This window comes from Oncorhynchus masou, chromosome 1 (genome assembly GCF_036934945.1).
Source record: "Oncorhynchus masou masou isolate Uvic2021 chromosome 1, UVic_Omas_1.1, whole genome shotgun sequence".
Taxonomy (NCBI): Eukaryota; Metazoa; Chordata; class Actinopteri; order Salmoniformes; family Salmonidae; genus Oncorhynchus; species Oncorhynchus masou.
Genome location: NC_088212.1, coordinates 37654181 through 37665643, shown reverse-complemented (window position 1 = coordinate 37665643; position 11463 = coordinate 37654181). Strand labels below are relative to the sequence as shown.

Genomic DNA, 11463 nt, shown 5'->3' with positions numbered 1-11463 from the left:
CTCGTCTCATTCCATTATTTCTAAGGCCGCTTTTAAAGGGACGCTTTAAAGATTTTTTGATGCGTAGAAGCAGCGAGTTTAAGAGAGAGAGAGGGCGCGCACAAAATAACTCGCTGCACACAGCTACCACTGGGCTATGTCTCCTGCCACTATGGGGCTGGGTTCAACACTGGTTAAATATCAGAATAAAACATAGTTTGCCTTTCTCTCCCCTTTTTCAGGAAAAATAAACGTTGCTTAATAGGCGAAAAAGAATCAGCTCCTTGATAAACTGTTCCATATGCCACGAGTGTGTTAGAGAGAGAGGTGAGGGAGAGTGGGGGGAGAGATGGGGGAGAGGAAGGAGAGTGGTGAGGGAGAGAGGCGGGGGAAGAGAAAGGTGAGGGAGAGAGGGGGAGAGATGGGGGAGAGTGGTGAGGGAGAGTGGGGGAGAGATGGGGGAGAGGAAGGAGAGTGGTGAGGGAGAGAGGCGGGGGAAGAGAAAGGTGAGGGAGAGAGGGGGAGAGATGGGAGAGAGTGGTGAGGGAGAGAGGCAGGGGAAGAGAGAGGTGAGAGAGAGAGGGGGAAGAGAGGTGAGGGAGAGAGGGGGAAGAGAGAGGTGAGGGGGGAAGACAGAGGGGGAAGAGAGAGGTGAGGGAGAGAGGGGGAAAAGAGAGGGGGAAGAGAGAGGTGAGGGAGAGAGGGGGGAACAGAGAGGGGGAAGAGAGAGGTGAGGGAGAGAGGGGGGAAGAGAGAGTGAGAGAAAAAGAAAGCGGCACGTGGAGACCGTCTATACAAATACACAGGGCACACAGCTAGGGGATTGTGGGAGAGAGAGAGAAACAAGGGAGGAAAGCAGAATGAGAGAGATGGGTCTGAGATTGATGGTATAATTGTTGACTGCTGGTCCAGCCTTATCTCACTCTCTCCGAACCTACGACAAGGTATGCAGGGATATTTCTCCACCCTCCATCACTCCATTTATGTCTGACCTCCTCTCACTATCTCCAGGTCTGTGTCACCCTCTCCTCTCTTCTCCAGGTCTGTGTCACCCTCTCCTCTCTTCTCCAGGTCTGTGTCACCCTCTCCTCTCACTCTCTCCAGGTCTGTGTCACCCTCTCCTCTCCTCTCTTCTCCAGGTCTGTGTCACCCTCTCCTCTCTTCTCCAGGTCTGTGTCACACTCTCCTCTCTTCTCCAGGTCTGTGTCACCCTCTCCTCTCTTCTCCAGGTCTGTGTCACCCTCTCCTCTCACTTTCTCCAGGGCTGTGTCACCCTCTCCTCTCACTCTCTCCAGGTCTGTGTCACCCTCTCCTCTCCTCTCTTCTCCAGGTCTTGGTCACCCTCTCCTCTCTTCTCCAGGTCTGTGTCACACTCTCCTCTCTTCTCCAGGTCTGTGTCACCCTCTCCTCTCCTCTCTTCTCCAGGTCTGTGTCACCCTCTCCTCTCTTCTCCAGGTCTGTGTCACCCTCTCATCTCTTCTGCAGGTCTGTGTCACCCTCTCCTCTCACTCTCTCCAGGTCTGTGTCACCCTTTCCTCTCACTCTCTCTAGGTCTGTGTCACCCTCTCCTCTCACTCTCTCTAGGTCTGTGTCACCCTCTCCTCTCACTCTCTCCAGGTCTGTGTCACCCTCTCCTCTCTTCTCCAGGTCTGTGTCACCTTCTCCTCTCTTCTCTAGGTCTGTGTCACCCTCTCCTCTCTTCTCCAGGTCTGTGTCACCCTCTCCTCTCCTCTCTAGGTCTGTGTCACCATCTCCTTTCTTCTCCAGGTCTGTGTCACCCTCTCCTCTCTTCTCCAGGTCTGTGTCACCCTCTCCTCTCCTCTATAGGTCTGTGTCACCCTCTCCTCTCTTCTCCAGGTCTGTGTCACCCTCTCCTCTCTTCTCCAGGTCTGTGTCACCCTCTCCTCTCCTCTATAGGTCTGTGTCACCCTCTCCTCTCTTCTCCAGGTCTGTGTCACCCTCTCCTCTCTTCTATAGGTCTGTGTCACCCTCTCCTCTCCTCTATAGGTCTGTGTCACCCTCTCTTCTCTTCTCCAGGTCTGTGTCACCCTCTCCTCTCTTCTATAGGTCTGTGTCACCCTCTCCTCTCCTCTATAGGTCTGTGTCACCCTCTCCTCTCCTCTATAGGTCTGTGTCACCCTCTCTTCTCTTCTCCAGGTCTGTGTCACCCTCTCCTCTCCTCTATAGGTCTGTGTCACCCTCTCCTCTCTTCTCCAGGTCTGTGTCACCCTCTCCTCTCTTCTCTAGGTCTGTGTCACTCTCTCCTCTCCTCTCTAGGTCTGTGTCACCCTCTCCTCTCTTCTTCAGGTCTGTGTCACCCTCTTCTCTCTTCTCTAGGTCTGTATCACCCTCTCCTCTCTTCTCCAGGTCTGTGTCACCCTCTCATCTCCTCTCTAGGTCTGTGTCACCCTCTCCTCTCTTTCCCAGGTCTGTGTCACCCTCTCCTCTCTTCTCTAGGTCTGTGTCACCCTCTCCTCTCCTCTCAAGGTCTGTGTCACCCTCTCCTCTCTTCTCCAGGTCTGTGTCACCCTCTCTTCTCTTCTCCAGGTCTGTGTCACCCTCTCCTCTCCTCTCTAGGTCTGTGTCACCCTCTCCTCTCTCTCCCTCAAATCATCCAACTCCTCTTTTCTCTCTCCCTCCCTTTCTATTTTCCAACTTCCTTGTGTTACCGCCTCACCCTCTTCGGGGTCTCTGAGTCCATCTTCCCCCTCCCTACCTCTCTCTATCTCTCTTGCTTTCCCTCCTTCTCACCATATCTCTCCATCTCGCCATATCTCTCTCTCTCTTTCCTTTTTCTATATTTCACCCCCCCCCCCCTCCCTCCATCTCAGTGAGCCAGAGAGGGTGTAGCGGGCTGGAAGAGATCAGCGGGGGGTCTGCAAAGTGCAGCAAGCTCGGGGTCAGAGGTCTGACTACTGCAGGCTGGGAGGACAAGGGGGGAAACACAGACACCCCTCACATGCACACACCACACACCACACCCCTGTGGGGCCCCCTCGCCACAGCCACAAGCCGCCCCAACACCCCTAACAACAGCCCCATTATTGGACCTAGCTCTGGCTCTGTCTGCAGTTTACGCAGCTGGGAAAGGAGGCATTGACATTGGACTGGACTGGCATTGAGCTGCCAACAGGAGGCGCTAGGCTAGGCTAACCCCACTCGCCAACTCACCACACCCTGGGAGAAAAGCTGTCTCAGTTCAACCCCGGTGGCTGAGCTCAGCTGGGGTCTGGCGGGAGCTTGGCTGGGTCTCTAAAGGGCGAGACCCAGTGATAAGCCGTGGCTCTGTGCCTCTGCCCCTGCTCTCTCCTGTCGAAAAAGGCCATCAACTCAGCTCAGCCTCACTCCTTCCTGGCTAAGCTCCTGCTCCATACCAGCTTCAGGGCTACTTTTTATTGTTATTTTTGTCCAGCCACAGTTTATGTGTTTGTGTGTGTGTGTGTTTTAGTGTGCGTGCATGTGTGTAACAGGCCTGCGCTCCGGGCACTTCCTGCCACTAACGGTTCGGTGGCGCAGTCACACGGGAACACAAGGCGAGCTGTATCGGAACAGAACAATGCCAAAAAAAAAGCTCTAATAAAAACAAACTGCAATGCTCAACTGGGGGAAATAGGCTCGTCTCCTGCTGTTCATCTGCATGGATGGACCACAGTCTGCAAACACAATGCAGTGCCCACAGGCCCACAGTCAGGGAAGGCTAGGTAACACTGGGGAAAGCTTTATTCTCATTCTGCTACTACACACAATACACACACACACTCCTACCCCATGGACCACCATGTTTATTACACACAAGCACACGCACGCACACGCACACGCACACGCACACACTGCATAATACACACCAAACACACAACTACAGACACAATGGACCCAAACAGCCCTGGCTCATTAACTAGAGCACAAAGGATAACAGTGACATTGATGCTAAGGAAACAGAATGGACAGTAGAAAGAGAAAGGCTGCTGAAAACATCTGTTCAAGGAGAGCGAAAACAACATGAGTTCCAACTTCCAACCAACTAACACACATCAATCTCCTCTCTGAGCGACGTTTCCGTAAATAACATGTTTTAGGTGCCGTCCCAAATGGCACTATTAATACAAGTGCACTACTTTTTGACCAAGGCCCGTAGGACCCTGGTTAGAAGTAGTGCACTATATAGGGAGTTGGGTGTCATTTGGGACGGACTCATACAGCACGTAGGCCTTATACAGCCCGAGCTTGTTGGCAAGCCATTGGCACAAAGGAAATCACTGTCCAACTGTCTCTAATACAATCCAGCTTCCACCTGCTTCAGGGGAGCCCACAACCAAATGCTGAGATGAGACAAATGGAGGAAACAAAAGATGACCCCACTTCAGGCTGTTCTAAGAAGCTGTTATGAGATGGAATAACACAGAATCTGCGTTGAACAAATATCATTATGCCAGGCAACACACACATAAAATGACAGAAACATATGCAAGTAGATCCCCCCCCCCCCCCCCCCAACAGAGTGAGTTTTGAAAATCAGCATGGGAGCCTTGAGGGAGGACAGTGAAATAGCAGATCAGTGGTCAATACTGGTCAGCTGGTAAAAAGAAACACAAGCAGCTCTTTGCTCTATCCAGCGCCGCTCTCTCTCTCTCTCATACATAACGCAACGCTTCGGTCGGAACACTGGACTTCTTATGAACTGTGCAGAGAGAGAAGGAGAGGTTTCTCTGAAGCTCAATATCTCAAACTACAGTGCACGTCCTCTAGGGATTTTGACCCAGAAGACAGGCCAAAGTGTCTCATCTTATGTAGAGCTAGAATGTTACTGTAGAACCAGAACCGGGGACAGAAATCACCAGTGTGATCTATTCACAGGACCGCTCCTATGTGTGTGTTTGTGAGTTTGTTTAACCCTCCGTGTGGGTACCATAAGTCCTCACAAAGAGAAGTCAAAAAAGGAAAATGCAGGTTAGGAATTTGGGTTAGGTATAGTTTTTGGGTTAGAGGTTTGGGGTTAAGGTTAGAGTTATGGTTAGGTTAAGGTTGGGTTAGATTTAGGGTTAGGGAAAATAGGATTTTAGATGGGAATCAATTATTTGGTCCCCACAAGGATAGCAATACAAAACTGTGTGTGTGTGTGTGTTTTCGACTGCATACAAAATGGTGTGTATTAAAAAGTAACCGTGTGTGTTTGTGTGTGTGTGTGTGCTGCAGAGTGTGTGCTGCAGAGTGTGTGCTGCAGAGGGAACCCAGGCAGCTACACTTCACAGTCCTGCGTCGATGAGTGTTTCTCTCTCTGGCCCACAGCTGCACACACAGCAGTCTCTCTCCAGCACACAGAGGGCTTTGGGAGCACCATCAAAACACAGGCCTATAACAACCCAAACTACCCCCACCCCTATCCCTGATCCCCTCACCCTCCCCATGATGCACTTAAAACACTATACCCCCTGCACCCCGCTTCTCTAAACATCATGCTGTGTCCAGCCCCAGCCCAACCCCCCACCGTTTCCCTTCAGGCCTAACACACACACACACACACGTGCACATGCACACGCACACACACAGACATACACAAAGCCAGATGACCCATCTGCTCCTGTTCCGAAGCCCTCTCAGCTGGCCTGCCTGCATCACACCATCACAGCCTCAGCCACTGGCACGGACTCTGCACTCCTTTACTCTCCACTGCTGCCGACCGACAGGCCTGCTATAGTGCTGATACAAGACTATCACCCTCATTACACACCAGAATAGAGAGAGGGTGGGAGAATAGAGAGAGGATGGGAGAATAGAGAGAGGGTGGGAGAATAGTGAGAGGATATAGAGAGGATGAAAGGAGGGTGGAGGAGAGAGACAGGGTCAAATTGAGGAGAAATGGAGGCTGAGAGAGAGAGAAGGATCGGAGAGGAATTAACATTTGAAGATGGAGAAGGATCCAAATTCCAAAGGAGAGCAATGAATCGTGAAAAGAGGGGCTCTTTTTTTAATCTCATCCCCAGATTGCTGCAGCAACACAAGGGTAAAATCAAACTGTTGCTCACTGAGCTGTGCAGTGAACCGCATGCATTCACACAGATTATTGCTTGCGAACAAAACAGGTTGAAATCAGTTGTGAATATATATATGCAGGCGTTACGGCATCACCAGCAGAGAGAAAAGAGATTGATGTAACCGTGTAATTCACATGTTTGGATGGCTGTCTGCCACGCGTGGTCACTCACTCCAATATCTGCTGCGTTTACATTTCACAAGAGGCACAGGGATGACCGAATGCACTGTAGCAGCCAGACGCAGGACATGTGTTGGTGCTCCATGTCCCAGGCATGATGCAACCACCACACTGCACACAGGACAGCTTGCTTCAGCTTCACGCACGCACACACACACACACACACACACACACACACACACACACACACACACACACACACACACACACACACACACACACACACACACACACACACACACACACACACACACACACACACGGAGATAAAGAGAGCCAAGTGGTTACAAATCCATCTTTCGCCACTTAACCTAAAGAACGACGGCATCACAGTATTAAAAGCTCTTTATAGGCCAACCATGAGGCTGCTTGCGTGGGGGCTGAGGAGCAGGGGGGATTCTGGGGACTAGGAGGAGGGGCAGGCAGCAGGATGTGGGGCCCATTGTGTGGCAACAATGAAGAGATCAACCCGGCAGGAGCCAAATCGGACTCTCAATAGACGCTTTAGCATCTGGGGGGAGGGAGGGCACTGAGTGTGCATGCTTCCACCACCATTTCCCCTGCCTGCCAAATGGACACACACAGGCCCTGGAGAAGTGTGGTGAATATCCCTAGACACACATGGGCACACACCCTGGAAATGTCAACACACCACCGACACCATTGGCATTGTAATTTCACTGTGGCAGTATTATTCGTTGTGCGCGTGCGCGCACACTCGCACGCACACACACAGAGACTTTAAAAACTGATCGTGGACCAGTCCTTAGGAATAAAGTCAGCACCACACAATCCAACGTGCGCAAACCCTGTTGTCCAGTCAGTCAGTCACCCAGCAAACCAGTTCAACTGTTCTGCTCACACGCTCTCGCCAATTACTATAATCAGTCAGCTGAAGCTAACATTTACTTCATTACCGTTAAAAAGAAAGCAACAAAAAAGAACTGGTCGAATGAATGCGTTAAGCCACTGTGAACTGGATAATTGTATAATGTTTAATAACGGAAAAATAGTCCTCTCCAAAAGATATATAGTGTGATAACAACGTACACATATCAGACACGTGATTTTCTTTCGAATCTGATCTAATTACTGTGGCTGTTTCGCAATCCAATGTATCCAAATGGCTTTAACAGTAAAGCTACGCTGTGCCCGATTTTAGACAGCATACATACTCTATTTCACTCACTACAAACGTGGCACACATACATATGACATGTATGTCGAGGAAATAAGGAAACTGTCTACCCAGATGATTTCGAACAGCATCGAATAAACATGGTCTGAATCAGGATTTAAATGTGGTTTTGTAGGCTAACAAAAAAAAAAAACATTTGATTCGCTTCCAACTGCTTCCCAACCGCAGTGCGCTGTTTACAGTGGACTAGTAGAGATAAAGTTGCAGCAAGAATACAATTACGTTAGGTAAAAAACATTGTCCAGTATACATAGAACCCGGTAAGAACAGTGTAGCCCACTTTTAAAGCTTGTGGCAACAGTTGGAGCCCTGCTGACTAAGCCAACGAGCGGATCAGATGTTTTTCTCATTTTTTTCTCCTCTTATTTTTGGCGACTTTAAATATTCAACATTAGGCATTCCCACGATGTATCCAACCTACAGGATAACGCTCAAAGGATTTGAATAATGTTGCAATGATTGCAAAAAAACTTACCGTAGTATTCGTTCTCTTCTTTAAGCTTCCCTGTTCAGCAGTTGTGATGATAATAATGCAATAGGCCTACTCTCTCTTATCGGTTCTCTCCGCAGTCGCGTAAACTGACGACAGATTCCGTATCCTTTTCCTTGCCGTTATCTCGGCTTTGTTTTTGGACGATTCAGTTAGTTATAAATTATTCCACATTCCCAACAAATGTCACTTGTATTTGTTTGCGTTTTTCCTTTACATTTCTTGCGAAGCATCTGGAAATCAAGACATATGATGCTGTCAGTTTACATAGCGGAACTCGCTCTCTGCTCCGCTCACTCCCTCAATCGCCAGGCTCTGTAATAGGAAACCAAGAAAGAAACAATACGCAAATAAGATCCACTTCCAAAGCATATAAAACCTCTCCTCGGCGCTCTCCGACGCAGAACTGCACAACTCTCGATATGAAGAAGTTTCTGCAGAAATAAAAACAGTCAGTAGATAGAGAGAGAGAGAGAGGGACATCGGTTGGTCGTCGCATTAATGAACAGATATTCCGGTGGAATACCGGTTAAGTGTGCCTATACCGTTACGCTGCAGCGTGTGCCATACTTCTGTATTACGTATCACAGTGGGGACCAAGGATGACACAAAGGCACAAACAGGTCCCCGCCCATTCCCCCTGTGCAATTCCCAGACTGGGCTTATTTGATAGTCCCAAAAGTCAGGTTAAAGAGGAATAGCCCTTTTGATGAGTTATGGTAATTTAGGCATATATAACACACTATATAGATATGAATATGAGTTTGATTAGGTAAATGAATAGCAGATTTCTAGACCATTTTTGTGATTTGTTTTAGGAAGTGGACTTCTGTGAGGAATAAAATATATGTCTATCTGTCTGTCTAGTGATGACGAGAAAGTAAAATATTGTATGATGATATTGTACAGGTGTCGGATCTTAATTTGACCAGTTTCTCAAAGCAGGAAAAGAATCCTGCAGCAAAAGGGAATGTGAATTATTGTGTGGATTATAATGGATGAACATTTTTGTAGGGTTTGATATATATTTAGTTTAGGGGCAATCAAGATGGACATTTTTTAAATGACAAATTTTTGAATTATTTTGAAACGGTGCAGGAAATTTCCTGCAGCAGGGTGATTAAATTAAGATACTACAACGGTATGATGGAGTGGTAGAGAACAACAGATCTGAAATAGGAAACATACAAAACATGGGATTATGATTGGCAGATTAGGTGGCAGGATTAGGAGGTATAGTGTAGTAAAGAATCCGATCATCTCAAATACCCAAGAGATTTCATACTAATAGATTCAGACAAAAGTTTGATCTTCTTTGTCTCTTGGTATGTAAATGTAATGTAATGTATGGATGACTAAAAGTCCTGTGTGAATGCATGTGTATTATATGTGTATTATATGTACAGTAAACTGTTACCACAGTGAGCTATAGGCATTATAATATGTCAATATTATGGGTTGTTATTCTAATAGACTCTGAAGAAGTGATTTGCATTAAGACTATAAATCCAGTAGCCTATGTTATCACAGTGGGTTAGATATTGTACTAAAGTGTTGCGTTCCTGACAGACTCAGAGGACATAGTTGGCTCGTGTTTGAAAATTGGCCCATAGCAGTTACGGAAATGTCAAAGTGAATTGACTAAGTCTCAGACATAAATCTCCAGACAGTGGAGATGTGTAGCTCCAAGCGTGTATGGCATAGATAGAAGGTATGTAAAGGTGAAATAGTGAAGAGGCCCATTCAACTTCAATCACTAAGTCAATTGTGTTACTTGTGTTACTTTAGTTGTGTAATGTTGATGTACTATGCCTACCAATAGGAACGGCAAACAGGTATAAGCACTCCAATCCATTGCGTGTTTTTGCTGAAATCAAACATCTGTGAGCTAGAGGGTGGAGCTACATTTGTTTTAGTTCAAGTGGCATCATTCATTCCTGTCAGATTTAATGTAGAGGCCTTTGCAGTTTGCACATGAAGCCTTGAAACAACCCTAAAAGCATAAATTAGAGCTGCTGACAAAGAGTGCAAGACACAGTGCCTTTAGAAAGTATTCTGGCCCCTTCCTCCTTCCCACATTCTGTTACGTTACACCCTTATTCTAAAATTGATGAAAGAAATGTTTTTCCTTAAATCAATCTGCACACAATACCCCATAATGACAAAGCAAAAACAAGTTTTTAGAAATGTACATAAGTATTCAGGCCCTTTGCTATGAGACTCGAAATTGAGCTCAGTTGCATCCTGTTTCTATTGACCGTCCTTGAGATGTTTCTATACATTGAATGGAGTCCACCTGTGGTAAATTCAAATGATTGGACATGATTTGGAAAGGCACACACCTGCCTATATAAGGTCCCACAGTTGACAGTGCATGTCAGAGCAAAAAAAAAACAATCCATGAGGTCAAATGAATTGTCTGTACAGCTTGGAGACAGGATTGTGTCGAGGCACAGATCTGAGGAAGGGTACCAAAAATTGCATTATTGAAGGTCCCCAAGAACACAGTGGCCTCCATCATTCATAAACGGAAGAAGTTTGGAACCACCAACTCTTCCTAGAGCTGGCCGCCCGGCCAAACTGAGCAATCGGGGGAGAAGGGCCTTGGTCAGGGAGGTGAACAAGAAACTGATGGTCACTCTGACAAAGCTCCAGAGTTCCTCTAGGAGATGGGAGAACCTTCCAGAAGGACAACCATCTCTGCAGCACTCCAACAATTAGGTCTTTAAGGTAGAGTGGCCAGACAGAAGCCACTCCTCAGTAAAAGGCACATGACAGCTCGCTTGGAGTTTGCCAAAAGACACCTAAATGAGTCAGACCATGAGAAACAAGATTCTCTGGTTTGATGAAACCAAGATTGAGCTCTTTGGCCTGAATGCCAAGCGTCATGTCTGGAGGGACTGGGGGACTAGTCAGGATCGAGGGAAAGATGAACGGAGCAAAGTACAGCGAGATCCTTGATGAAAACCTGCTCCAGAGCACTCAGGACCTCAGACTGGGGCGAACGTTCCCTGAAACTCAAACACCACTTCACCACTGCTCCCATGCTGGTTTATTCTGACCCTTCCCTTCAGTTCGTGGTGGAGGCTAATGCGTCGGATGTAGGAGTGGGTGCGGTCCTGTCCTAGCATTCTGCCCTGGACCTGAAGCTACATCCCTGCGCCTTCTTCTCCCATTGCCTCAACTCCACAGAGAAAAACTACGATGTGGGAAATCATGAGCTTGGAGGAATGGAGGCACAGGCTGGAAGGGGATGATCATCCATTCAAACCATTGGACCGACCACAAAAACCTGCAGCATCTCCGCATCACCAAACGCCTCAACTCCAGGCAAGCTAGATGGGCTCTGCTGTTCACATGGTTCAACTTCTCCCCCTCATATCGGCCGGGATCCAAGAATGTCAAGCCGGAGGCACTGTCTCGCCGTTATTGCCCATGGCCATTACCCCAGAGCCCGAGGCCATCCTTCCCACCTCGTGTCTGGCAACGGCACTCAGTTGGGGTATAGGGAAACAGGTCCGGGAGGCACAGTGTTCCCAGCCTAAACCTCGGATGTTCGTGCCTGACGTGGTTGGATTTCGTCAA

The 11463-nt window shown here is 47.9% G+C and overlaps 1 protein-coding gene across 1 annotated transcript in view; it reads right to left on the bottom strand.

Moving 5' to 3' along the window:
* Positions 1–8492, bottom strand: part of LOC135543475 (semaphorin-4C-like) — a 60826-nt gene extending 52334 nt beyond the window's left edge. The window contains exon 1 of the mRNA XM_064970762.1: positions 7864–8492. The gene's annotated coding sequence lies outside the window, so the exon portion shown is untranslated. The remainder of the gene's footprint in view (positions 1–7863) is intronic.
* Between the last annotated feature and the right edge of the window lie 2971 nt (positions 8493–11463).